At 42.1% G+C, this 27,017-nt stretch overlaps 1 long non-coding RNA gene across 1 annotated transcript; it reads right to left on the bottom strand.

Annotated features, from left to right (window-relative positions):
* Positions 1–17,747: 17,747 nt before the first annotated feature.
* Positions 17,748–20,722, bottom strand: LOC135575008 (uncharacterized). Its single transcript, XR_010465674.1, has 2 exons — positions 20,482–20,722; positions 17,748–20,125 (listed from the first exon to the last, which is right to left on the bottom strand). It is a non-coding gene; the product is annotated as an uncharacterized LOC135575008 (long non-coding RNA).
* Between the last annotated feature and the right edge of the window lie 6,295 nt (positions 20,723–27,017).

Below are 27,017 nucleotides of genomic sequence, written 5' to 3' on the forward strand. Positions count from 1 at the left end.
AACTTGGTGGGGGAGAGGCAGCTGACTTTGATTGAGAAAAACTCTGCTCTCTATGAGCTTGACAAAACACATCAACTAAGCAGAAAAACCTCTTTGAATTCTGTACACCAACCGCACTGGACGTATCCTCACCAAAATTACACTTCTCTGAATCAGCGGGAGATGGGAGGCTCAGGTTGCCTTTGTATATTTTACAAGGGACGTTTAATTTCCCGTAGTTCAGGGCTGGCAAGCTTCCAATAATTCAACACCCATTATAATTCCTGTTGTGTAATATAAACATTTTATTTTCATTGTGGTGAACAAAACTAAATAAACAACTATAGCCTAAGCACAATGAGGTAAATTCCTTTAATTTCCTTTCCAAATCTAAATTTTGAAACCAAACTAACAGTAAGAAATGAAGAGCACTAGACTGTAAATAAATATGCACTTGAATAACCTCTGCTTGTTCTCATGTAAACTTGGAGCAGCTTCCTGTCCCAGGGCATCGTTAGACTGGAAGCCTCCCTTAGCCTGTGTCTTAAGTAGAGGTCGACCGTTTAATCGGAATGGTCGATTAATTGGGGCCGATTTCAAGGTTTCTTGACATTTTTGGACACCGATTACATTGCACTCCACGAGGAGACTGCGTGGCAGGCTGACTACCTGTTATGCGAGTGCAGCAAGGAGCCAAGGTAAGGTGCTAGCTAGCATTAAACTTATCTTATAAAAAACAATCAATCTTAACATAATCACTAGTTAACTACACATGGTATATGATATTACTAGTTTATCTAGCTTGTCCTGCGTTGCATATATTCGATGCGGTGCCTGTTAATTTGTCATTGAATCACAGCCTACTTCACCAAATGGGTGATTTAACAAGCACATTCGCGAAAAAAGCGATGTCGTTGCACCAATGTTTACCTAACCATAAACATCAATGCCTTTCTTAAAATCAATACACAAGTATATATTTTTTAAACCTGCATATTTAGTTCATATAGCCTGCTAACATTAATTTATTTTAACTAGGGAAATTGTGTCACTTTTCTTGCGTTCTGTGCAAGCAGAGTCAGGGTATATGCAGCAGTTTGGGCCGCCTGGCTCGTTGGGAACTGTGTGAAGACCATTTCTTCCTAACAAAGACTGTAATTAATTTGCCAGAATTTTACATAATTATGACATAACATTGAAGGTTGTGCAATGTAACAGCAATATTTAGACTTATGGATGCCACCCGTTAGATTAAATACAGAACAGTTCCGTATTTCACTGAAAGAATAAACGTTTTGTTTTCGAAATGATAGTTTTCGGATTTGACCATATTAATGACCTAAGGCTCGTATTTCTGTGTGTTATTATATTATAATTAAGTCTATGATTTGATAGAGCAGTCTGACTGAGTGGTGGTAGGCAGCAGCAGGCTCATCAGCATTCATTCAAACAGCACTTTCGTGAATTTGCCAGCAGCTCTTCGCTGTGCTTCAAGCATTGCGCTGTTTATGACTTCAAGCCTATCAACTCCCGAGATTAGGCTGGCAATACTAAAGTACCTATTAGAACATCCAATAGTCAAAGGTATATGAAATACAAATAGTATAGAGAGAAATAGTCCTATAATAACTACAACCTAAAACTTCTTACCTGGGAATATTGAAGACTCAACAACCAGCTTTCATATGTTCTCATGTTCTGAGCAAGGAACATAAACGTTTTTTACATGACACATAAGGCACTTTTACTTTATTCTCCAACACTTTGTTTTTGCATTATTTAAACCAAATTGAACATGTTTCATTATTTATTTGAGACTAAATAGATTTTATTGATGTATTATATTATGTTAAAATAAGGGTTCATTCAGTATTGTTGTAATTGTCATTATTACCAATGTATATATAAAAAAATCGGCCGATGTCGGCTTTTTTTGGTCCTCCACTAATCGGTATTGGTATTGAAAAATCATAATCGGTCGACCTCTAGTCTTAAGAGAGGATCCACAGTCTGGAGAGGTTAACAGTCTGCTGCTGATGCAGATTTTCAGGGATCACAGAGCTCTCAGGCAAACTCAACACGCACACACACACGGGCGGACACACATACACAGTTGGGCACAGGCGTGCACGCACGCACGGGCACACATGCCCAGCGGGTTTCTTCCACAACTCAGATGGTATTTTCAGCACAAAATGTCCGTAAAGTGACAGTGTCATCCTCGCTTCAGTCTACCCCAGAGTCAGTGTGCTACCAGCCTAAATGTGTGAGTAAACTCAAATTCTAACTTGTCACTCATTTTCTGAAGACAGCATGTCACAGTAAGAGCACAAAGCCTGTTAATTCCCTGGGTGGTAGAAAAGCATTCTTTAATCTTTCACTTTTTATTTTTCCACAATTGTGACAGCAGAATTGAGAGCTGAACATCTGACTTTACAGACAATAAGCTGACAGACAATTCATAATACTTGTGTCCCAATTCAAACTAACAAAATGTCAGATACTTGGATGGGATATGTCTATAGCTTATTACAGTATGTAAAGAGTATATGGGTGGACAAAGCATGGAAAACACCATTACAACACGGATATTCAACATTAGGTCAGCAAATATGTGTATTGCATGCTGTCAGTCAAATTACTTAAAGGCCCAGTGCAGTCAAACACGTGATTTATCTGTGTTTTATATATATTTACACACTATGAGGTTGGAATAATACTGTGACATTGTGAAAATTATAATAATGCCCTTTCAATGTAAGGGCTGTTTTCAGCCTGTTTTGGTGGGATGGAGTTTTGACATCACCAGGCAGTAAATTAGTTAACAGACCAATAAGAAAGAGAGTTCCAAGCATCTCTGCTAGTATTCCGTTTCCCCCTGCCCATTCAGACCACTCCCAGACAGTCCTAGTAAAATTATTTATTGAGAAATTGCTCTTGCTAAGAAGCTATTTTGGTTTATTTTTGACCATTTCTGATGAGCGATTAACCGACATTTAGTTTTTTGGGTGGTTATTAAACAATTAATTGACCGACATCTGTTCAATTACTTCAAATCCATTAAGTTCTGTTTTTTTGTGAGCTCTAGAGAGAAATCAAATCATTCACGACAGAAATAAAGTCAAGAACTATGTGGGACGCTGGACTGAAGGGAGTTTTCATTAAGCAAATATTCAACCTAGTTCAGCTCAGAAACGTGGTAATTAACTAATTAACCAGTTTTTCAGTCTCGGACGGAGATAGATCAGAGAGAAAGAGACAAAGCGAGAGCTTTCATTCTCGCCCAAATCTGTCCAAAATAAGCCCAATGCGTTTCTATAGGCTTATTTTGGACCTAAATTTGTCGCCTGCCTTCCCGTCTTTGGGACAACGACTCCCATTTTTAGGGTGGCGACATGAGCATCCCATCATTATCTACAGATCTCTGGATGGATACACTTTTATGCCTGCTATATTAGGTTAGAAACACACAGACCGCATGAGAGAGGAATGTACACAACACAACAACGAGAGGGACAGAGACAGTTTGTGAAAAGTATGCCTTGTCTACTTTGAAGAATTAGTTTAAAAAATTACATCTGACAGCTCTGCAGCATAGGCTAATTAGGCAGGCTAGCTAAATAGGATGACTAAAGACAGTGCAGTAGGGGAGCACATAGATAACGTTAGGTTTGGCTGGCAGACTGCTACTGCCTGAACAGAGATGAGATGACTTTAAGGAATTTTTTGATAATAAAGTAATCAAATAAAAATTAAGTAATATACACAACTGAAATATTGTATTATTTTACAGTAATTTCCTATTTTCCTATGGATGTCTACCCAATGTAAACCTAACAGAGACAATGGAATATTTTCAAAGTTTTGGCAATTGAATGCTACCTGAAAAAAGCTATATTTAATGTCTTTGATGTAAAAAAAAAAATGTTATACCGAAATCAAAAACCGTAATTATTTTTGCATAATTCAACCGAAACGACCTCAGAAAGCACTAATCACTCAACAGTATTGAGCATTTTAAGGGGCGGCAGGTAGCCTAGTGGTTAGAGCGTTGAATTAGTAACCGAAAGGCTGCAAGATCGAATCCCCAGAACTGTCGTTCTGCCCCTGACCAAGGCAGTTAACCCACTGTTCCTAGGCTGTCATTGAAAATAAGAATTTGTTCTTAACTGACTTGCCTAGTTAAATAAAGGTTAAAACATGTTTTATTGTAAACAATCACAGTAAAGTACTTAATTGTTACCCAGAAATAATTTGATATTGAGATAAAAACAGCTGCATTGGACCTTTAACACTGTAATGTGCACAGTGCCAAAGTTTATGGCATTATGAAACTATATTAACACTAATGTGTATGACATTGTCACATATAGGCAAGCTATTAACACCATAGCTGCAAAAGGGATTGGTGACCTCCACCAATGTGTGAATATTCAATAACGAACTTTGAAATTCTGCCTGATAAAATGTTCTTGCTCTGACAGCAAAAATGGCTATTAATATCCCCCTCCAACCACTTTGAAATGAATCAAGCCAGAACATCTGTGACTAAGGATCAGAGGCCAGTTAGCTGTGGGAAAACCTAACAGCAGTTTCCCATTCCAAGCTGTAAACCCCTGTGAAGTTGGAAGTGCTCTAGTTGCCCATGACCTTGCTGTATATTGAGTAGCCAGTAACCAGTAACCATCTCAGTAATCACCTAACATATAGACTGCCAGTGGTACAGTAGCTTATATGAATTGAGAGGAAAAGATCCTTCGTTCTCGAATGAGTAATAAGGAACATATTAATGGCAGTCATCAAGTTATTTGTTCCTCAAGGAAATGAAGACATGTTTACATGGTCCTATAGTATATTGGCCATTGCAATTCATGGTGAGGAATCATTGACATTGTATCTTAATAAAAGTTATTCTTCATAAGACATTTTGAACTGTGATATTCTCAATACACTCATTAGCCTAAGACTGGAAATTAATTACTATACTCTAGGCACCCGGAATTCACCTGTCCATGCAACAATTACTTACTGTTCCAATTGGTACAGTTCCCGCTTATATGTCACATCTAATCGAAAAACAATTAGGCTTCTGACATATCTATTGTAAAGTCATAAACAAGAGTTTCGTGGTCATATTGCAACTAAGTACCCACGAATGAAGGGTAGGCTCAAGTTTTTTAGTCCACTCGTAAACCCATTTAAACATTTGTAAACGGCAGTTGAGTTGAGGATAGTACAGACTTTTATGGTGCAGCATCCAATTCTGCAAACGTGAATCATGTCAGTTCGCAGCATCAGTGGATTCAAGGTAAATAAACCACATAATTTGGTAGTACTGTAGCAATCAGTCGGTTATGGAGCATGAGGAATATTGAAAGATACCTATTTTATGTATTTCAATTTATTCAGAACTAGGCTATTCACACAAGAGCTGTGCTCGTGTGTAAATACTTCTCCATTCTAAAAATGTTCATTCAAAATAAAAAATGATCCTACCTCACTCATGATGTACAGTAGTAATCTCGAGGTTGCTCTCGGTTTCCAACGCTTGAGTTCACCTATTAGGAGTTAACTGTCGTCTTTTTCGCAATGGCTCACCACGGACAGAGAAGCTTTATAAAATATTATGCCGAAGTCCTCAGTGTCATCACGTTCCCACTAAACCAATAGGAATGCCGTCGGCAAATTTGTCTCACAAGTCACCACCCAACTTCTTGAAATATTCATAGAATGTGAAAGCTTTTTTTATTATTATAATTCAAAAAACAGGGCTTCTGATTCTTTCTGACAAACGTTAGGTCATGAATTAAAACAGCGGGAGGCATTTTATGAATGTTTTCTTTTTTTTAAATGGAAGTCATTATTTCATCATTGCTTCATCATTGCACATCGCATCATACGCAGCGCGCAGGAACGACAATGTATATGACTATCTTGACACATACAATAACAGTCAAAAGTTTGGACACACATACTCATTCAACGGTTTTTCTTTATTTTACTATTTTCTAAATTGTAGAATAATAGTGAAGACATCAACACTATGAAATAACACATATGGAGTCATGTAGTAACCAAAAAAGTGTTCCACCCAAAGTAGTCACCCTTTGCCTTGATGACAGTTTTGATCACGCTTGGCATTCTCTCAACCAGCTTCATGAGGTAGTCAACTGGAATGCTTTTCAAACAGTCTTGAAGGAGTTCCCACATATGCTGAGCACTTGTTGGCAGCTTTTCCTTCACTCTGCAGTCCAACTCATCCCAAACCATCTCAATTGGGTTGAGGTTGGGTGATTGTGGAGACCAGGTCATCTGATGCAGCACACCATCACTCTCCTTTTTGGTCAAATAGCCCTTACACAGCCTGGAGGTATGTTTTGGACTCATCAGACCAAAGGACAGATTTCCACCAGTCTAATGTCCATTGCACATGTTTATTGGCCCAAGCAAGTCTCTTCTTATTATTGGTGTCCTTTAGTAGTGGTTTCTTTGCAGCATTTCGACCATGCAGTCTCCTCTGAACAGTTGATTTTGAGAAGTTTCTGTTACTTTAACTCTGTGAAGTATTTATTTGGGCTGCAATCTGAGGTGCAGTTAATTGTCAATTTCTGAGGCTGGTAACTCTAATGAACGTATCCTCTGCAGCAGAGGTAACTCTGGGTCTTCCTTTCCTGTGGCGGTCCTCATGAGAGCTAGTTTCATCATAGTGCTTGATGGATTTTGCGACTACACTTGAAGAAACTTTCAAAGATCTTAAAATTTTCCGCATTGACTGACCTTCATGTCTTAAAGTAATAAGCTGGTCTTTGCATAATATGAACTTGGTCTTTTACCAAATAGGGCTGTCTTCTGTATACCAACCCTACCTTGTCACAACACAACTGATTGGCTCAAACGCATTAAAAAGGAAAGAAATTCCACCTTTTAACTTTTAACAAGGCACACCTGTTAATTGAAATGCATTCCAGGTGACTACCTCATGACGCTGGTTGAGAGAATTTCAAGAGTGTGCAAAGCTGTCATCAAGGCAAAGGGTGGCTACTTTGAAGAATCTCAAATATAAAATATTGTTTTATTTGTTTAACACTTTTTGGGTTACTACATGATTAAATATGTCTTATTTCATAGTTTTGATGTCTTCACTATTATTCTACAGTGTAGAAAATAGTCTAAATAAAGAAAAACCCTGCCATGAGTACATGAATAGGTGTCCAAACCTTTGACTGGTACTGTATGTAGGCTAGTACTTTTTACACTTTTACTTTGATTTCAAGACTAGGCTATAGGTTGTGTTGAGAGGTTTGAACACTTGCATCAGAGAGCTAATGAGAGTAAATTGTACAAAGTTCCGCATGATCTCACCACGCGTGAGTGTTTGAGTTTTATGGCTTTACAGAATCTCTGAGGTGAACTCAGACATAAAACTGTATTTGCCTTTTTTGTTTAGAATCAACTAGAATTCCTTTGGCAAATCTTCAGTCACAGGGTTTAAATTGAATTGGTAGAATCAGAGAGACAATTGTGTTTAAAGGGATCTTTCTTTTGGACAGTTTTCTTGGTGTTATAAGGATATGGTCATTCATATTATGACTAGCTATATTGACTGTTTGACAATCAAGACATTTCCCCAAACAATTCTGCTAAGGGATTGAAAAACTATGCTGTTAATTTATCATGTTATTATGATTATTAGTAGGCTAGACCTCAACGCCATTGCATGCCATTGCATATAGGCCTATTGGCATGAAAACATCCACTATTACTTCCACCCCCCCCCCCCCTTTATAATCATTATAATTTGATTCAAAGCTGTAAATGTTTATCTCTGAACATAATGGACAGAAATTAAGCAATGGCAAATTCCATTCACTCAATAGGGAAGGAAAGATTTCACCCACATTTAGCGTGCTCCCATTCACACTCATCTCTTTGTATCTTTTTCTTTAACATAAATAATATTGGACAAGGAGGAATTGCGGATGAGCGATATTCTCAGTGCCTTTGTAGTTGGTTTTCACTGTAAGGGTGTACAGCAGAGCAGGCTGGTGGGAGGAGCTATACGAGTATGGGCTCATTGTAATGGCTGGAATGGAATAAATGGAACCGTATCAAATACATCAAACATATGGAAACCGTGTGTTTGACTCAGTTCCATTAATTCCTTTCCAGCCATTACAATGAGTCTGTCCTCCTATAGATACTGTAGCATCCTGAGACTGGGACTGTCATCAGAGTGCCAGTGAAGTTCCTCAAGAGTGATGACAGATGGAAGGGAGAATGATTACAAATGTAGCATAGGCCTCTTGTCTGTGTCCTTCTGATGAGGGCATCACCTCATCTAGAGGAAATATCTATCCATTTCAATCTAGTGAGACCCATATGGGCTCCTGAATGGCGCAGCGGTCTGAGGCACTGCATCTCAGCGCTAGAGGTGTCACTACAGACCCTGGTTTGATTACAAGCTATCACAACTGGCTGTGCTTGGTAGTCCCATAGGGTGGAGCACAATTGTCCCAGCGTCGTTAGGGTTTGGCCGGTGTAGGCTGCCATTGTAAATATGCATATCGTCCTCATTATCATACATGAAAAGAGAAGCCAAAGGACATTCATATTCACTATGTGCCAATGAGAAACCCCAGTTCTCAAAGGTACTAAATGTCTTGTACCCCACAATGAGTTTATGATGATAATGTAGGAGGCTTTGCTCTTCATTAATAACTTTGCATACTTATCCTTCATAACTCACCTTCGTGTTTGTAAACATGAAGTGTGACCTCCATAGTGTATTTTAAGGGATAGCATTGTATTTGATTGTATTTGCTTAGTTAGTTCTGAGCATTGCTCATCCCTCAGTGGGCTGCATAGAGTGTCTATTTCAGAGGTGTGTGTGTACATATGTGTGTGTGTGTGCGTGCGCGTGTGGGCGCTGTACGTGCGTGTGAGCACGGCTCCTCTCATTCCCAGGTAAGATAAAAGCATTGGTCCCAAGTCAGGTGCTCCTGGCTCAGACACGGTTCAGAATCTCCTCTTTAATACCGGAGCCAGAAGAAGCTGTTAGACCATAAATAGACAGCTTCTCTTTTTTATCTCCAGCAGAAAGAACCTTACGCTGCAGAAGAGTGGAGGAACAGAGGAACAAAGACAAGAGCTAACTGAAAGAGGCAGCAGGTAGCCTAGCAGTTAAGCGTGTTGGGACAGTACCGAAAAATTGCTGGTTCAAATCCCCGAGCCAACTACGTATAAATTCTGTCCATATTCCTTTGAGCAAGGTACTTACATTCCTGAAATGTAACTGCATGCCCTTGTGGGATGTTATTGCAAAATACAACCTCCTGGTCTAACCAGCCTCATGCATGTATGATCGAAGTTTAAATACTGTAGAAAACAGTTGAATGAACAACACCCATATGCTGTTTTATTACTATCATAATTGGTCATAGCTTGTCTATACAGCCGCAACCTGTCATTCAGGCTAGGTGGGGCACTTTAGTTAAAAAATATAGATTTTTTTAAATTATATTTTTATCTTCTGTTTTGCAAGTTAATTTGGCATTAATTCGTATCACATATCAGTTAGCCAACAATGTAAAAACACATTTATTGACTGAATAAAGCCGCATACAAACATGGTCTCTTTCTTGCTTTCGTGAGTAAGGCAGCTCCAAAATGTAGGTGTTTCAGCCTAACTCGGTGCTTTCTATGGTAGAGGGGCAGCCAGCAGAAAATACAGCAGAAAATACAGACCGTAGGCATTGGTCATCTTCTCTAGTTGTGCCGTGATTGGCTCAGTGTTCTGTCACTCATGGGGATACTACGTCCCCGCAAAATCTAAAGGAAGAGCAGGGCAGTTCAAGCCCCCTTGAGTGCTGCCATAGATTTACATCACAAGTTCCCATCCAAGAAGGCCCAAGGTAATTTCGCCACATATAAAATGACGTCAAATAACGTTATATCTAACGTAGCTTTGATTGGACGGATCATGTCAACATCATACTTTCAAAATCTTAGCTAGCAAGCTAGACCAGCAGTCATCATTTATTTATTTTTTTCACCTTTGTTTAACCAGGTTGGCCAGTTGAGAACAAATTCTCATTTCCAACTGCAACCTGGCCAAGATTAAGCAAAGCAGTGAGACAAAAACAACAACACAGAGTTACACATGGGATAAACAAACGTACAGTCAATAACACAATAGAAAAATCTATATACAGTGTGTGCAAATGTCAAAAAGGTTAGGGAGGTAAGGCAATAAATAGGCCATAGTGGCGAAATAGTTACAATTTTGCATTAATACCGGAGTGAAAGATGTGCAGATGATAATGTGCAAGTAAGAAATACTGGGGTGCAAAAGAGCAAATATAAATAACAATATGGGGATGAGGTAGTTGGGTGGGCTATTTACAGATGGGCTGTGGGGATGACCAGTGAAATATACCTGCTGAAGCGTGTGCTACGGGTGGGTGTTGCTATGGTGACCAGTGAGCTGAGATAAGGCGGGGCTTCACCTTGCAAAGACTTAGATGACCTGGAGCCAGTGGGTTTGGCGATGAATATCAAGCGAGGGCCAGCCAACGAGAGCATACAGGTCGCAGTGGTGGGTAGTATATGGGGCTTTGGTGACAAAATGGATGGCACTGTGATGGACTACATCCAATTTGCTGAGTAGAGTGTTGGAGGCTATTTTGTAAATGACATCGCCAAAGTCAAGGATTGGTAGGATAGTCAGTTTTACGAGGGTATGTTTGGCAGCATGAGTGAAGGAGGCTTTGTTTGCGAAATAGGAAGCCAATTCTAGATTTAATTTTGGATTGGAGATGTCTGGAAGGAGAGTTTACAGTCTAACCAGACACCTAGGTATTTTTAGTTGTCCACATATTCAAAGTCTGAACCGTCCAGAGTAGTGATGCGAGTCGGGCAGCCGGGTGTGGGAAGCAATCGATTGAAGAGCATGCATTTAGTTTTACTAGCATTTAAGAGCAGTCGGAGACCATGGAAGGAGTGTTGTATGGCATTGAAGCTCATCTGGAGGTTTGTTAACACAGTGTCCAAAGAAGGGCCAGACATATACAGAATGGTGACGTCTGCGTAGAGGTGGATCAGAGAATCACCAGCAGCAAGAGCGACATCATTGATATATACAGAGAAAAGAGTCGGCCTGAGAATTGAACCCTGTGGCACCCCCATAGAGACTGACAGAGGTCCAGACAACACACCCTCCGATTTGACACACTGAACTCTATCTGAGAAGTAGGTGCACCAGGCGAGGCAGTCATTTGAGAAACCAAGGCTGTTGAGTCTGCCGATTAGAATGCGGTGATTGACAGTCGAAAGCCTTGGCCAGGTCGATGAAGATGGCTCCAAAGTACTGTCTTTTATCGATGGCAGTTATGATATCGTTTAGGACCTTGAGTGTGGCTGTCAATCCAGCGTGACGTTCTGCCACGTTCAAAACAACTGGAAACTCGGAACTAGGCAATCTCAGACTTCAGTGAGTTCAAGACAACTGGAAACTCGGAAAAACAAGCTCTGACTGGGAAAATGAGTTTTGAACGGTTATCCAACTCAGAATTCGAAGTCCGGAACTCGGGCCTCTTTCTGGAGCTCCGATCTGAAGATCACTGACATAATGATTCAACCTTGTTTTTTTCCGAGTTCCCAGTTGTCTTGAAAGCACCATAAATCCAGAGAATTTCAGACTTTGATGATACTAGTTTGATCTGCCACGCCACCTTCCTATTCAAGTGAGCACAGCACAACAACGTCCAAAAAGGTCTTGTATGCTGCTGCCTAAATTATGTAATATGCCAGGGAGATATGTATACAGTAGCTAAGAAAGTAATACTAAGTGTATGTTGTGTAGTAAGCTGTTAATAGCCCATGTGCCTCACCATAATCATTTGGTTCCGATCCCCCTCTGAAATTAGCCTACTGTTCTGACATGGTGGTGCACATGTAGCCTATAGCCTGTTTTAGAAAAATGTCATCATCAAATATTGTAAGAGCTTACTTTGTCTGCTTATATGCCCCCTTTATTTATCCTACGGTTCTGACTTAGTGTACAGGGAGACTACTGTAAGAACGGCCCATGTTCTGAATTATGTTACTGTACATTTCAAAAGTGATGAACCAATAGCTATATTGACTACATACATTTTACAGTAGCTCGCTCATTAATGTCTTAATCTAAATGATGGATTACCTCTTATCTGCTCATCATCATTCCCTTTTGTCATAGTTTGTACATTTCAATTGTTATAGGCCTATTGCTTCTATTGGATAATCTCATTAGTATCTTTTTCATAATTTTAGGCGATGTTGGAATTATTTCATAGTTTTTCTTACTTTGTTTATTATAATTAGCTCATGTTCTTTTCTTGACGAGGAAGAGATACTATATAATGTTGTGTCTGTAACCATGTTTGCCAGTGACAGTCTCTTCTCATTCAAATATTTGTTTTCAACTAAATGCTCCATAATAGACCCATGTAATTCCAGTTGATGTTGCGAGGGTTGTTTTGTTTGCACAATCTACTGTCTGTGCGTCGGTATATTGTATATAAAAGTGGACCCTCATGATTGTATTTTCCTTCATTTTTAGACCACATAGGCCTAATAAATTACTGCAAGTGGTAGGCTAACCGCGTGTCTCTCTCTCTCTGTGTGGTGACTTAAAGAACAGTAAGTTAAGGCCTCAACATCTTGCTGAATTTATCTGAACTAACATCTTTCTGAATTTCTGTCGGTGTCCATTTTGAAAGTGCTGAATGAATAGGCCTACCTCTTCGCAGCTTGTTTGCTTGCACTTGCTTATACTTAGAGTTAAGTGTTAATGATATAAGAATAAACATTATGAATTCACTGAACATAAATGTAATTATTTACTTATTTTTATTATTATTATGTTTTCTTATTGGGCCTCTATAACTATATCTATTGTTTTTATTTTTGTTGTTGTTGTGTGATTTGGATTAATCCCAACTACCACACGGAACCCCACTAATCTACTGACGGAACGCAAGAGGTGGCTAATAACAGACCTCCATCCTATGCTAGCTTGCTACCGATGGCCTGGCTAGCTGTCTAAATCGCTGTGACCCCCAACCAACCTCTCCACTCACTGGACCCTTTTGATCACTCGACTAAGCATGCCTCTCCTTAATGTCAATATGTCTTGTCCATTGCTGTTCTGGTTAGTGTTTATTGGCTTATTTCACTGTAGAGCCTCTAGTCCTGCTCACTATACCTTATCCAACCTATTAGTTCCACCACCCACACATGCAATGACATCTCCTGGTTTCAATTATGTTTCTAGAGACAATATCTCTCTCTTCATCACTCAATACCTAGGTTTACCTCCACTGTATTCACATCCTACCATACCTTTGTCTGTACATTATACCTTGATGCTATTTTATCGCCCCCAGAAACCTCCTTTTACTCTCTGTTCCAGACGTTCTAGACGACCAATTCTTATTGCTTTTAGCCGCACCCTTATTCTACTCCTCCTATGTTCCTCTGGCGATGTAGAGGTGAATCCAGGCCCTGCAGTGCCTAGCTCCACTCCTATTCCCCAGGCGCTCTCTTTTGACGACTTCTGTAACCGCAATAGCCTTGGTTTCATGCATGTTAACATTAGAAGCCTCCTCCCTAAGTTTGTTCTGTTCACTGCTTTAGCACACTCTGCCAACCCGGATGTTCTAGCTGTGTCTGAATCCTGGCTTAGGAAGACCACCAAAAATTCTGAAATTTTAATTCCAAACTACAACATTTTCAGACAAAATAGAACTGCCAAAGGGGGCGGTGTTGCAATCTACTGCAAAGATAGCCTGCAGAGTTCTGTCCTACTATCCAGGTCTGTACCCAAACAATTTGAACTTCTACTTTTAAAAATCCACCTCTCTAAAAACAAGTCTCTCACCGTTGCCGCCTGCTATTGACCACCCTCTGCCCCCAGCTGTGCTCTGGACACCATATGGGAACTGATTGCCCCCCATCTATCTTCAGAGCTCGTGCTGCTAGGCGACCTAAACTGGAACATGCTTAACACCCCAGCCATCCTACAATCTAAACTTGATGCCCTCAATCTCACACAAATTATCAATGAACCTACCAGGTACCTCCCCAAAGCCGTAAACTCTGGCACCCTCATAGATATCATCCTAACCAACTTCCCCTCTAAATACACCTCTGCTGTCTTCAACCAAGATCTCAGCGATCACTGCCTCATTGCCTGCATCCGTAATGGGTCCGCGGTCAAACGACCTCCACTCATCACTGTAAAACGCTCCCTGAAACACTTCAGCGAGCAGGCCTTTCTAATCGACCTGGCCGGGGTATCCTGGAAGGATATTGATCTCATCCCGTCAGTAGAGGATGCCTGGATATTCTTTTTAAATGCCTTCCTAACCATCTTAAATAAACATGCTCCATTCAAGAAATGTAGAACCAGGAACAGATATAGCCCTTGGTTCTCCCCAGACCTGACTGCCCTTAACCAACACAAAAACATCCTATGGCGTTCTGCATTAGCATCGAACAGCCCCCGTGATATGCAGCTGTTCAGGGAAGCTAGAAACCATTATACACAGGCAGTTAGAAAAGCCAAGGCTAGCTTTTTCAAGCAGAAATTTGCTTCCTGCAACACTAACTCAAAAAAGTTCTGGGACACTGTAAAGTCCATGGAGAATAAGAACACCTCCTCCCAGCTGCCCACTGCACTGAAGGTAGGAAACACTGTCACCACTGATAAATCAACCATAATTGAGAATTTCAATAAGCATTTTTCTACGGCTGGCCATGCTTCCCACCTGGCTACTCCTACCCCGGTCAACAGCACTGCACCCCCAACAGCAACTCGCCCAAGCCTTCCCCATTTCTCCTTCTCCCAAATCCATTCAGCTGATGTTCTGAAAGAGCTGCAAAATCTGGACCCCTACAAATCAGCCGGGCTAGACAATCTGGACCCTTTGTTTCTAAAATTATCTGCCGAAATTGTTGCCACCCCTATTACTAGCCTGTTCAACCTCTCTTTCGTGTCATCTGAGATTCCCAAAGATTGGAAAGCAGCTGCGGTCAACTCCCTCTTCAAAGGGGGGGACACTCTTGACCGAAACTGCTACAGACCTATATCTGTCCTACCATGCCTTTCTAAGGTCTTCGAAAGCCAAGTCAACAAACAGATTACCGACCATTTCGAATCTCACCATACCTTCTCTGCTATGCAATCTGGTTTCAGAGCTGGTCATGGGTGCACCTCAGCCACGTTCAAGGTCCTAAACGATATCTTAACCGCCATCGTTAAGAAACATTACTGTGCAGCCGTATTCATTGACCTGGCCAAGGCTTTCGACTCTGTCAATCACCACATCCTCATCGGCAGACTCGACAGCCTTGGTTTCTCAAATGATTGCCTCGCCTGGTTCACCAACTACTTCTCTGATAGAGTTCAGTGTGTCAAATCGGAGGGTCTGCTGTCCGGAACTCTGGCAGTCTCTATGGGGGTGCCACAGGGTTTAATTCTTGGACCGACTCTCTTCTCTGTATACATCAATGAGGTCACTCTTGCTGCTGGTGAGTCTCTGATCCACCTCTACGCAGACGACACCATTCTGTATACTTCTGGCCCTTCTTTGGACACTGTGTTAACAACCCACCAAGCAAGCTTCAATGCCATACAACTCTCCTTCCGTGACCTCCAATTGCTCTTAAATACAAGTAAAACTAAATGCATGCTCTTCAATCGATCGCTACCTGCACCTACCCGCCTGTCCAACATCACTACTCTGGACGGCTCTGACTTAGTGGACAACTACAAATATTTAGGTGTCTGGTTAGACTGTAAACTCTCCTTCCAGACCCATATCAAACATCTCCAATCCAACGTTAAATCTAGAATTGGCTTCCTATTTCGCAACAAAGCATCCTTCACTCATGCTGCCAAACATACCCTTGTAAAACTGACCATCCTACCAATCCTCGACTTTGGCGATGTCATTTACAAAATAGCCTTCAATACCCTACTCAACAAATTGGATGCAGTCTATCACAGTGCAATCCGTTTTGTCACCAAAGCCCCATATACTACCCACCATTGCGACCTGTACGCTCTCGTTGGCTGGCCCTCGCTTCATACTCGTCGCCAAACCCACTGGCTCCATGTCATCTACAAGACCCTGCTAGGTAAAGTCCCCCCTTATCTCAGCTCGCTGGTCACCATAGCATCTCCCACCTGTAGCACACGCTCCAGCAGGTATATCTCTCTAGTCACCCCCAAAACCAATTCTTTCTTTGGCCGCCTCTCCTTCCAGTTCTCTGCTGCCAATGACTGGAACGAACTACAAAAATCTCTGAAACTGGAAACACGTATCTCCCTCACTAGCTTTAAGCACCAACTGTCAGAGCAGCTCACAGATTACTGCACCTGTACATAGCCCACCTATAATTTAGCCCAAACAACTACCTCTTTCCCAACTGTATTTAATTAATTTATTTATTTTGCTCCTTTGCACCCCATTATTGTTATTTCTACTTTGCACATTCTTCCATTGTAAAACTACCATTCCAGTGTTTTACTTGCTATATTGTATTTACTTTGCCACCATGGCCTTTTTTGCCTTTACCTCCCTTCTCACCTCATTTGCTCACATTGTATATAGACTTGTTTATACTGTATTATTGACTGTATGTTTGTTTTACTCCATGTGTAACTCTGTGTCGTTGTATCTGTCGAACTGCTTTGCTTTATCTTGGCCAGGTCGCAATTGTAAATGAGAACTTGTTCTCAACTTGCCTACCTGGTTAAATAAAGGTGAAATTAAAATAAAAAAAAAAAAATAATAATATTTGTGTATGGTTCAAAACTCAAAACTCATTTTTGCATTCGTTATTATAGAAGGAGAATGCGATTCTTAACGACTTACACAAATTCACAAGGAGTCAGTAGTAACCAAATTTGTTTAAGCAAGTCAGCCATATTAGCTATGGTTTTTAAAAAGGCAGAAAATTAGGCTGAATGGACTGTTTCGCTGCCAGGCAAGGGTCCGCTGATAGCCAGGTGCAGCGGAGGTAAGGATTCACTCCATGGTGCTGAAAAGAAAGCTCTACTGTTGGCACAGCTTTCTGTAGGCCCTAACAGTTTGTGGTTAATGTTTGTCACCGTTATAGTGCAATTAAAGTATTATTTAGTGTTGTGTTGTGTAGTGGCTTTTCCCCAGCAAGATTTAGTATTTAGTATTATTACTGTAGTATTTAGTTCACAGACAGAGTGGTGATTTTAGCAAAGTGTGGCACAGAGGATGATAACAACACCATTGTATTGTGTTGTAGTGAGCCAAACTCTGCATGCTGACAGCTGATGTAGCGCACTCCTTTCGTGGTAGCAGACCCTTTTATCTATTCCATAAATATGGCATGCGCTGTGGGTCTTCTCCAACCCCTTTAGGAATCTAAATACACAAACAGTCCATCTATTTAAATGACAAGATAAACTACACATGGAATGTTGGGAAAGAAAACTGGTGAAAACAAGGATATGAGGCTAATATTATTTAAATGTTGTGGCACTGCTATTATGTGCTAATGTTATTACTATGTGAAAACATTGTTTTAGCAGCACATGATATTTAATTTGAAAGGTGTAAGAATCTATCATTCAAATAGTGTAAAATTCCCACAATAAATCAGGAGCGATAAAAGAATGAGATTTGGTGAGACCAGTTCAGCACTTCAGTGTCACATTTGTCATAAGGATCGGACCAGGCACAGCGTGGTATGCGTACATTCTCTTTTTAATGAATGAACAAAAACAAACAACCAAACGAAACGTGAAGCTATACAAACTAGTGCTGACAGGCATCTAAACATAGACAAGATCCCACAACTAACAATGGGGAAATGGCTACCTAAATATGATCCCCAATCAGAGACCACGATAAACAGCTGTCTCTGATTGGGAACCATATCAGGCCAACATAGACATACAAAACCCCTAGGTGACAAAAACCCTAGACATACAACAACTAGAGTACTCACCCTAGTCACACCCTGACCTAACCAAAATATATAGAAAAACAGAGAATCTAAGGGCGTGACATTCAGAACCTATTTCTGGCACATGAAATGTCATTATAAGTGTGACTTGAATGTCTTTCAAATCTCATACAGAAGTAGAATCAGTCAGACTGTTCTCTCTGCTACCGCACGGCAAGCGGTACCGATGCACCAAGTCTGGAACCAACAGGACCCTGAACAGCTTCTACCCCCAAGCCATAAATAGTTATATAGTGTCTATAGCCAAGTTATCATTACTCATTGTGTATTTATTTTTTTTTCTCTCTGCATTGTTGGGAAGGGCCCGCAACTAAGCGTTTCACTGTTAGTCTACACCCATTGTTTACTAAGCATGTGACAAATACAATTTTATTTTATTTGAATTTTAGCCAGTTTGCCACAGCAGGAAAATGATCATGCAGCAACAGGAAATGTGAATTATTACATGGATTATATTCAATGGACATTTTTGTAGGGGCTGATACATTTTTCATATGCGAAAATCAAGTCTGAAATTTCATGTGGAAATTAAAAACTTCAGAAGGCTTTTTCAAACCAAATATACCACACATTTTTTGATTTCCTGCATTTCAGAAAATGTATCCTGCAACAGGATGATCAAATTAAGATCCTACATATGTAGTTATTGGCAAAAAAAGATAGTTCAATCAGTGACATCATTAGGGGAATGCTCTTGGCTTTTCTCACAGATAAATACTTGTCTTTGATTAACCAAAATGTTATCTTCCTTTAATTCATTCATTTAGATTAGTTTATCATGGAAATGTATCTCCACTGCAAATATGGTGGGGACATTTGGTCTATAGCAATGAAATTACCTAGCTAGATCATCGATCGTGGAATGGATCTTAATGTTTGTTGTTGTTTTTCTCATCATAATGAGAGTTTAATTTGTTGGCTTAATTGCTTTGGTTTTACTTATATGGCAATATTCAATGTTCATTCTAGATCTAATGTAATGCTGATGTTTAAAGGTCAAGGGGTAGATTAGTTACTGCTATATGCAAATATTTATTTAATTGATAATCACATTTAAATGCTTTTTTGTTGTTGTACGTAAATTATTTTAATACATTTTTTATTTAACCTTTATTTAACTAGGCAAGTCAGTTAATTAAGAACAAATTCTTATTTACAATGATGGCCTACCCCGGCCAAATCCTAACCCGGACGACGCTGGGCCAATTGTGTGCCGCCCTGTGGGACTCTCAATCACGTCCGGTTGTGATACAGCCTGGGATCGAACCAGGGTCTGTGGTGATGCCTTTAGCACTGAGATGCAGTGCCTTAGAACACTGATTGATATAATTCTGAACATGTAAGGAAAAACATCTCCATATGGATTGACACACAGTGATGTACACAGTCCAGGCCTTATTGCTATCTCTGTCGTCCTCAATATCAGGACAGCTTGGTTATATGTCCATGCACTTTCTCTCCATGCCTTCCACATAATCTTGAGGATGGTATGTGGGTGTTTGTGTGTGTTTATGTGCATGTGTCTGTGCATGTCTTGTGTGTGTGCCTTAACCTTTACCCTCCCTACATAACCTCTCTCCTCTCTGTATACTGCCCTGTATCCAGAGATCCTACATCCAACACTGGTGTGCCTATCTGTGCACTCTCCAAGTTAACAATGTGACAAAAGAGCCTGGGGACATTCTTAGTGTTTTCATGACTATGGCAGGAAACTTAATTTAATCCTGTGAGCATGGGCACTGCCAGCAACCCCGAGACAGCATAATGAAACCTCACACAGGGAAAGCCTGACAGCCCTCCCTGGGCCATGCTGGGCCCAGAACTATTTTAAGGCTCTGTGGGCTGTCTGCTGTCTCTGTCGTTCGCTCTTCCTCTGCCTCCCTTCATCCTAGCCTGTTGTGTCCTCTAATTGCTAGTCGTGTTCCTCACTGTTGTTCAGCCAGATAGACCCCATTTGGTCAGTGAAGCCCAAGCGTTTATTGGGTGAAGTCCCTTCTCTGGAGAATCCTCTTCATCAGAATGTGCACAGTGATTGGCTTAACAACTGTTCTTGGCACTCTAAGTGGATGGGTGCATCTGCTCCCAGGTCAACAAAAACCTGAACAAAAGCATGTAAACAACAATTTAGAGAGACTTGATATCTAACAGAGAAACTCAAAACATATCTTGAAGATATTTCAGAATCTGAATGCAGCTCGACCCACAGGGCACACCCTGGTTGAATCAATGTCGTTTCCACGTCATTTCAATTAGCAACACGCATGCCCCGCCCACCTGAGGATCTGTCTTTTTCAGACATCTATTTCCTGTGTCACTTAAATTTACTCCTGCAACTCTCAAACTTGCTCGCTTGTCGTTTTTTCCAAGTTAACGTTCCAACCACGGAAATGTTGGTAATGACAACAGTATCTATAAGCCAGAATGTTCAATACAATTATATTTGACATTACTTACATTACCGGTTGTACATGATGTTGGTCCTTTAGGCTTTAGGAGGTGGAGATAGGGTATCCACAGGAAACTGTTGTTTACCCAACTTTTTGTGGCGCTTGTAGTTTCTGTCGCATGTATTTTTTTTTTATCTCTTCTTGACTCATTGCGCTTGATGAACAATATGTAAAAAACAGCCAAATGTAACCGAACGTAGACCACCGAAACAAGCTTCCTTGCAATCAGCTGGATGTGTTTGCCTTTTGGTCAGGCCATATTGTGCAAGTGTATGTCACATGCAAATTGCATCAGCATTGCAAATAAAAACAGTAAGTACAAACTGATATACAGACCAGCATAGTGAAAGTCGGGTTAATAACACTATGTGGAAATTTGGTCTAAATTTTCGAGCAGCAGAAGGACAAATCACACAGACAAACGGTAGAGCAAGTTTAAATAAGGAACATTTACATAATTTTGCACACAAATGTCTCAGGCTGTACAGTATATATTCATTGTGTATTACAACCTAATTAATCAGACAAGGCTCAATGGAATACATTGTCTTTCCTTTGAATCTATAAGAACAATAAAGCTTCATCAGGAATTTAACGCACCGTCTCTACACTTACAGTACCAGTCAAAGTTTTGGACACAGACTCATTCAAGGGTTTTTCTTTATTTTTACTATTTTCTACATTGTAGAATAATACTGAAGACATCAAAACTATGAAATAACACATATGGAATCATGTAGTAACCAAAATAGTGTTAAACAAAAAAAAAAAAAAATAGATTGGAGATTCTTCAAAGTAGCCACCATTTGCCTTGATGACAGCTTTGCACATTCTTGGCATTCTCTCAACCAGCTTCATGAGGAAGTCACCTGGAATGTTTTTCCAACAGTCTTGAAGGAGTTCCCACATATGCGTACAACGTAAGTTGAGACACCTTGAGGTAAGTGGGTGATAGTTCTGATTGGTTAAAGTTTAATTCATGGAATAGGGGTGTGGTATATTGTATAGATTAAATGTATGCCTACATTCAGATATAGATATCTCTGTTCAAAATCACTTGTCCTTCCATTTCCTGACCAGTGGTCTGAGACAGGGATGTTGTTCAATATGCCAATTTGTAAGCAAGTTCTCTGCATTTGAGGCTACTAAGCCCATGAAACTAGTCTGCAAAAATCTTGATACATTTGGAGTAGGATGTTTACATACACCTTAGCCAAATACAGTTAAACTCAGTTTTTCACAATTCCTGACATACGATCTTTGTCCCCATATGCAGTTGCAAACCCGTAGTCTGACTTTTTTTTTATAGAGGTTTTGGAGCAGTGGCTCCGTCCTTGCTGAGCGGCCTTTCAGGTTATGTCGATATAGGACTCGTTATACTATGGATATAGATACTTTTGTACCTGTTTCCTCCAGCATCTTCACAAGGTCCTTTGCTGTTGTTCTGGGATTGATTTGCACTTTTTGCACTAAAGTATGTTCATGTCTAGGAGAAAGAACACGTCTCCTTCCTGAGCGGTATGACAGCTGCGTGGTCCCATGGTGTTGATACTTACGTACTATTGTTTGCACAGATGAAGATGGTACCTTCAGGCATTTGGAAATTTCTCCCAAGGATGAACCAGACTTGTGGAGGTCTACAATTGTTTTTCTGAGGTCTTGGCTGATTTCTTTTGATTTTCCCATGATGTCAAGCAAAGAGGCATTGAGTTTGAAGGTAGGCCTGAAATACATCCACAGGTACACCTCCAATTGACTCAAATGATGTCAATTAGCCTACCAGAAGCTTCTAAAGCCATGACATCATTTTCTGGAAATTTCAAAGCTGTTTAAAGGCACAGTCAACTTAGTGTATGTAAACTTCTGACCCACTGGAATTGTGATACAGTGAATTATAAGTGAAATAATCTGTCTGTAAACAATTGTTGGAAATATTACTTGTGGCATGAACAAAGTAGATGTCCTAACTGACTTGCCAACACTATAGTTTGTTGAAAAACGAGTTTTAATGACTCCAAGTGTATGTAAACGTCGACTTCAACTGTATATTTAGCAAGCTCAGACTCCATGTCATCATATAAGACCTTATGTGCCTTGCTACTCTATTAAAGCTTCTCTTTCACACAGGTAGATGTTCATTTTCCTTTTTGACAATGTACCTCTTCAGTTGTCATTCTGTCTATTTTTTTTTCACCCCTTCCTGCTGCTCGAATGGACTTCTTCCCTTCTCTCACTTCCTTGGCTGCACTCTCAAGAACATTAAGGGGGGATAGACCCCTGCTTGTTTTACGTTTGTATACACCAGGCATGATTAAGTCTACTCTGTAACAATAAAAATGCACTTGAGTTCATATGCATGAGACATTACAAAACTACTATTCATATTATGCATAAAACTGACCAAATGTAATCATAAAGTGTGGCCATTGGCTCAACTTACCCCATGGCAAACATTTTGACTATATTAGTCAACACAGCTACAAGGATGCACTTTAATGCTCGGTTTAGGACCTCATATTGTAGATTACAGAGACCCCAAATGATGTATAAAACAATCTTAAATCTACCTTGTCACACCCTGATCTCTTTTACCTGTCCTTGTGCTTGTCTCCACCCCCCTCCAGGTGGCACCCATCTTCCCCACTTATCCTCTGGGTATTTATACCTGTGTTTTCTGTCTGTCTGTGCCAGTTCATCTTGTTTGTTCAAGCCTACCAACAGTTTGTGTCTCAGCTCCTTCTTTTTCCAGTTTCTCTTTTCTCACCCACCTGGTTTTGATCCTTGCCTTGCCTGACCTGACTCCGAGCCCGCCTGCCTGACCACTCTGCCTGACTCTGAGCCCGCCTGCCTGACCACTCTGCCTGACTCTGAGCCCGTCTGCCTGACCACTCTGCCTGACTCCGAGCCCGCCTGCCTGACCACTCTGCCTGACTCCGAGCCCGTCTGCCTGACCACTCTGCCTGACTCCGAGCCCGTCTGCCTGACCACTCTGCCTGACTCCGAGCCCGTCTGCCTGACCACTCTGCCTGACTCCGAGCCCGTCTGCCTGACCACTCTGCCTGACTCCGAGCCCGCCTGCCTGACCACTCTGCCTGACCCTGAGCCCGCCTGCCTGACCACTCTGCCTGACCCTGAGCCCGTCTGCCTGACCACTCTGCCTGACTCCGAGCCCGCCTGCCTGACCACTCTGCCTGACCCTGAGCCCGTCTGCCTGACCACTCTGCCTGACTCGAGCCCGCCTGCCTGACCACTCTGCCTGACCCTGAGCCCGTCTGCCTGACCACTCTGCCTGACTCGAGCCCGCCTGCCTGACCACTCTGCCTGACTCCGAGCCCGTCTGCCTGACCACTCTGCCTGACTCCGAGCCCGTCTGCCTGACCACTCTGCCTGACTCCGAGCCCGTCTGCCTGACCACTCTGCCTGACTCGAGCCCGTCTGCCTGACCACTCTGCCTGACTCCGAGCCCGTCTGCCTGACCACTCTGCCTGACTCCGAGCCCGCCTGCCTGACCACTCTGCCTGACCCTGAGCCCGCCTGCCTGACCACTCTGCCTGACCCTGAGCCCGTCTGCCTGACCACTCTGCCTGACTCCGAGCCCGCCTGCCTGACCACTCTGCCTGACCCTGAGCCCGTCTGCCTGACCACTCTGCCTGACTCCGAGCCCGCCTGCCTGACCACTCTGCCTGACCCTGAGCCCGTCTGCCTGACCACTCTGCCTGACTCCGAGCCCGCCTGCCTGACCACTCTGCCTGACTCCGAGCCCGTCTGCCTGACCACTCTGCCTGACTCCGAGCCCGTCTGCCTGACCACTCTGCCTGACCCTGAGCCTGACTGCCGTCCTTTAGCTTTGCTCCACCCCTTGATTACTGAACTCTGCCTGCCTATCGTCCTGTACCTTTGCTCCTACTTTGGGTAATCGACCCCTGCCTGCCTTGACCTGTCGTTTGTTTGCCCCTGGTGTTACAATAAACATTGTTACTTCACACAGTCTGCGCTTGGGTCTTACCGTATCCAGATTACCTACTTTGTTTGTTTTTACCTACTTTTTCCATTTGGTTTCTTCCGCCACAGACTTGATGAAATTATGACATCTTCCTAAATATTTGGTCACATTATATATTTTGTGTATGGTTTCCTAGAAACAAGGGGTGGTTCAACTTACTCCACTCTCCCCTATTGTTCTCCCTCGAAATGAAATGCATTATGCATACCCTAACAGCCCTGATGCCTGCATAAATCAGCCCTTGCCCCTACATTATTGTCTAACTGTAAACCGACAGTGTTCCCTTTAGATGTAAACAAACACCCACCACTGTTGAGTGTCCAGACAGCTTTTAAAGTACCACAACAGCAAAGTTCCAGATGAAAGACCATACCCAGAGCTTGATGTTGTGCAAAAATGTAAGTTGATAGGTCATTGTTTTAGTCAAAGTATGAAGTATTTGGGCTTGAAGTGGGAACTTTGTGGGTATCTGTGTCAATGCTATGTGTTTCCCCTATGAGATGACGTGCTGTAACGGGTTTCTTCCGCTGAAGGAGAGGAGGACCAAAATGCAGGGTGGTTAGTGTTCAACATCTTTAATATAGACAAAACACGAGAACACTACAAAATACAAAACAATAAATGTGAAAACCGAAACAGTCCTATCTGTTGCAATGACACAAAGACAGAAGACAACCACCCACAAAACCCAACACAACACAGGCTACCTAAATATGGTTCCCAATCAGAGACAATGACTAACACCTGTCTCTGATTGAGAACCATATCAGGCCATACATAGAAACGGACAAACTAGACACACAACATAGAATGCCCACCCAGCTCACATCCTGACCAACACTAAAACAAGGAAAACACAAAAGAACTATGGTCAGAACGTGACTCCGACCGCACAACCTAAACCTATAGGGGAGGGTCTGGGTGGGCATCTGTCCACGGTCTCTGGAGCTGGACCCCCACCATTGTCTTTGTCCACCTCCTTAGCGTCCTTTGAGTGGCGACCCTCACCGCCGACCTTGGCCTAGGAACCCTAACAAAGGGCCCCACTGGACTGAGGAGCGCCTCTGGACTGAGGGGTGCCTCATGACTGAGGAAACTCCTCCGGACTGAGGGACAGCTCCGGACCGAAGGGCAGCTCATGACCGAGGGGTAGCTCAGGACCGAGAGATAGCTCAGGCTGGTTGACGGCTCTAGCGGCTCTGGACAGGCGGGAGACTCTAGCGGCTATGGACAGGCGGGAGACTCTAGCAGCTCTGGACAGGCGGGAGACTCTAGCAGCTCTGGACAGGCGGGAGACTCTAGCAGCTCTGGACAGGCGGGAAACTCTAGCAGCTCTGGACAGGCGGGAGACTCTAGTAGCTCTGGACAGGCGAGGCGCACTGTAGGCCTGGTACGTGGTGCCGGCACTGGTGGTACTGGGCCGAGGACACGCACCTCAGGGCGAGTGCGGGGAGGAGGAACAGGAGGTACTGGGTCTGGACACGCACTGGAAGCCTGGTGCGGGAGGGTGCCACCGGAGGGCTGGTGCATGTAGGTGGCACTGGATAGACCGGACCGTGCAGGTGCACTGGAGCCCTTGAGCACCGAGCCTGCCCACCCTTACCTGGCTCGATGCCCACTCTAGCCAGGCTGATACGAGGAGCTGGAATGTACCGCACAGGGCTATGCACCCGCACTGGAGACACCGTGTGCTCCACAGCATAACACAGTGCCTGCCCGGTCCCTCTCGCTCTCCTGTAGGCACAGGAAGTCAAAACGTGACACGTGCAAATACTTTTCAGACTATGTTTCTTTTCAGGACTGGGTTTTATTTTAATGTCACCACCCACCAGCATGGCATTGTTTATTAATCAGAAACACATGCAAAGTTCTTCCTCTTAGCAAGTTGTGACTGAGTCAAATATTTTTATAACTAAACCAAGATTGACCACAACCTGTCGTTTCCAATGGGAACAAATGAGTCATGGTGGGCAGAACAAGCAAGGAGGTGGGCAGAGCTAAGCACGAGCTAGCGAGATCCTATTGGCAGCATCTGCAAATTTACGTTAGGGAACGCTTACTCTGTGAAGTGTAGGCGTTTCTTAAGACTTTGCACTCCTAAACAACGCGTTTTAAAAAAAACGTAGTCCTCTCTGTTCATAAAGATTTTAGTTTGGGAACAGAAAACTGTATTGAGATTAAATATTTAATCGATGAGAAAATTTGCAGAATGTCAGCCAAAATCAATCTCTTTCCATCTTCTCCCAATGCCGGCCAGTGGGTTTCCTCTCACTACCATTTTTGGTAGTGAGTGGAAACGCCAAGCGGATGCTTCACATTTATACATCTGGTGAAATATCTGTCTCATTGTTCTATCTGTGACTGAGTTGAGCCAAATAGCCTTTCGAAGTCCACTTTGGCTTATAAACCCTGGAGCGGATTAAAATAGTGGGTGCAAACATATTTTTCACCTCCACTTTTTACCAGATAATTAACATAATAACATAATTTTCACTTATTTTTGAGCTAGTCTGTATTAAAATGACATTTGACTAAATTAT

The sequence above is a fragment of the Oncorhynchus nerka genome, linkage group LG14, assembly GCF_034236695.1.
Source record: "Oncorhynchus nerka isolate Pitt River linkage group LG14, Oner_Uvic_2.0, whole genome shotgun sequence".
NCBI lineage: Eukaryota > Metazoa > Chordata > Actinopteri > Salmoniformes > Salmonidae > Oncorhynchus > Oncorhynchus nerka.